This window comes from Lactuca saligna, chromosome 3 (genome assembly GCF_052625555.1).
Source record: "Lactuca saligna cultivar CGN05327 chromosome 3, ASM5262555v1, whole genome shotgun sequence".
In the NCBI taxonomy this organism is placed as follows: domain Eukaryota; kingdom Viridiplantae; phylum Streptophyta; class Magnoliopsida; order Asterales; family Asteraceae; genus Lactuca; species Lactuca saligna.
This window is the reverse complement of record NC_136419.1, coordinates 50,222,491-50,224,933: the sequence shown is the minus strand read 5'-3', so window position 1 is coordinate 50,224,933 and position 2,443 is coordinate 50,222,491. Positions and strand designations below refer to the sequence as shown.

Here is a 2,443-nt window from a genome sequence, read left to right as displayed (position 1 = left end):
CAAAACTTAAACAGGAGGCTAAGTGAGTTTAAGGTCCAAAAATGACCCTAACTTGTGTTTACGGTATGGGGACCACTTCCCCATGAGTTTACGGCCATAAACTCATGGTAAGAAGTACCAAATCGAAGTTTGAAGTCCCTAACTCAATGGTGTAAGGTTCCATACTAATATCCAAGGCTTACTAAGGTGTTAAGGGCATCAAAACACTCCTTGGGGGTGTTTACGATTTTGGGAGATTCCCAAACCGTAAACTCATAAACATGGGAGTATTTGATGTTTTTCATGTGCTACACACATCAAAGGAAAGGTTCTATGCTAAGTCCTAAGCATAAGGAAGGAGCTAGAGCAAACTTTGGCACCCTTTTTAGGGTTTACAGCCTAAGAAGATCTTGGGCCGTAAACACTTTGTTCTTGTGATTCATTAGTGATTTCCTGGATATATGGACATGTAATAAGCTTTAATACACTCTAGGGTAGAAGTACTTACAATTTGGGATGAAAGCTTAAAGATCCTTGGGAGAGAAATCGGGTTTTCTCTTGTATAAATGGAAGAAATGAAGTAAAAATGGCTAAGTGACATATATATACTCCATGGAGTTTACGGTTCAAATTCCATTTGGGCCGTAAACTCCAAACTCTTGGATTTTTTGGAACTTTAATGATGTACAATAAACCCTAAGGCATCCTCTCTCTTGATATCTCCTAAAGTACTAACTTAAAAGGACTCAAACTTATTCCAAAAAGCTTGAAAGTTAGCAGAAACTATTCTGACTTCTATTGAATTGAAATTTTATACAGAATAAAATTTCGGGTTGTCACATCATCCCCCCGTTAGAAGGAATTTCGTCCCGAAATTAGGATTTAGGTACCGGAGTAGGCATGAATAATCGAGACAAGAAGTGGGGGTACTTCCTAATCGATTGGTTCTCGCGCTCACAAGTGGATTCGGGTCCTCAGTTGGTATCCTAACGAACCTTCACTAATGGGTGGCGCGTTGCTTCGTCCGCTTGACCTTTCGATCGATGGTCACTACGGTTCTTCCACGAAGGCGAGGATCTCGTTGATCTCAATCTCGTCGAGTGGGATTTCGAGAGTCCTGACGGAAAGGTACGTTTTCAAGTTTGAGACGTGAAGGGTAAAATGTACGTTACGGAGTTCGCGGTGTAGGCTGGGTTTGTGAGTTACAGGACCGATTCTGGCAAGAATCTCGGAGGTCCTAACTATCTTGGATCTAGCTCTCCACGCTTTCAGAAGTGTATCAAGCCTTCCCAGAGTGAGACTTCCAAAAGGATTTGGCTTCTCACTTGGAATCCCAAAGGTTTCTTTTTCTTCTTTCTCTTCCCAGTCAAGGGCCACTCCTTTCTGGGCCAAAGTCGTAAGAGGTTCCGTAATTCACGAGGGATTCTAGATGAACTACGACAGTAGGTCGGCGAGACCTAGAATTTGGAAAATTCTCGTCGGCGTCTTCGGTGCTGAAAATTTCTCAACGGTTTTGATTATTGGAAGGGTCCTCAAGAATTCTCACATCACTAATAGTGTGTCTTAGGAATTCGACTCTTCGATTCTAAAACTATTATTTAGAGAACTTCGCGTAACGCTTCTCTGATCGTAATGTTTCCATGGTTTGTTGTAGATGCTCTTCATGATTTCCTTCTTACCTATTCAGTAAGTTCATGAATACTACGGGCGTATTGGTCCTATTCGAGGGAAATCACTACGGATTCGTAGCGTCCGCATCGAGTTCGGAAGATTGCACTCGGGACATCCTTCACTAACACTCGTAACTGGTGATTTTCAGATCTTAGGTCCATTTCTGAAATGCACTTCATTCATTGCGGTTGATCAACCAATTCATCTATGTGAGGCAGAAGGTAATGATTTCTAATGGAAGTCCCGTCGAGGTCTGCACCACGAGGACTTCCCAAGGTGTTACCCACCATAGTACTTCTCTCGCCTAAGCACGTTTAATTGCGGAGTTCTGATGGGATCCGGTGCATTAGCGTTGGTATGATCACATCCGCTGAAGTCTATCTTCTTGAAAAATAAGATCGGAGCCCTCAAAGGTGAGATTCTTGGTCTTCTCATTCCATTGCTGAGTAGTTCGCTAAGTTGTCCAGACTGTTCTTGTATCTCTGTAGATGTTTAGACTATAGGGCGATCTGGTTGCAGGAGTCACGTGTCAAACCTTAAGAAGTGTCTATCCGGCGAAACTCTTGTGATTCCACTCGATGAAATCGAGATAAACGAGAGTCTTAACTTTGTGTAAGAACCAGTAGAGATCATGGACAGGGAAGTCAAACGAACAAAACAAAGTTGCATATCGATATTGAAGGTTCGCTAGAGTGTCAAGTGGGGACCTAAATTCACTTGGGAGTGAGAAGATCATATGCAACAAAAGTATCCGCATCTTTTTCCATAGTCTATGATGTACTCACTATAGAAA

At 42.3% G+C, this 2,443-nt stretch overlaps 1 pseudogene; it reads right to left on the bottom strand.

The window, feature by feature from the left end:
* Nucleotides 1-1,900: 1,900 nt before the first annotated feature.
* On the bottom strand, nt 1,901-2,019 carry LOC145038062 (5S ribosomal RNA; annotated as a pseudogene).
* Nucleotides 2,020-2,443: the final 424 nt, after the last annotated feature.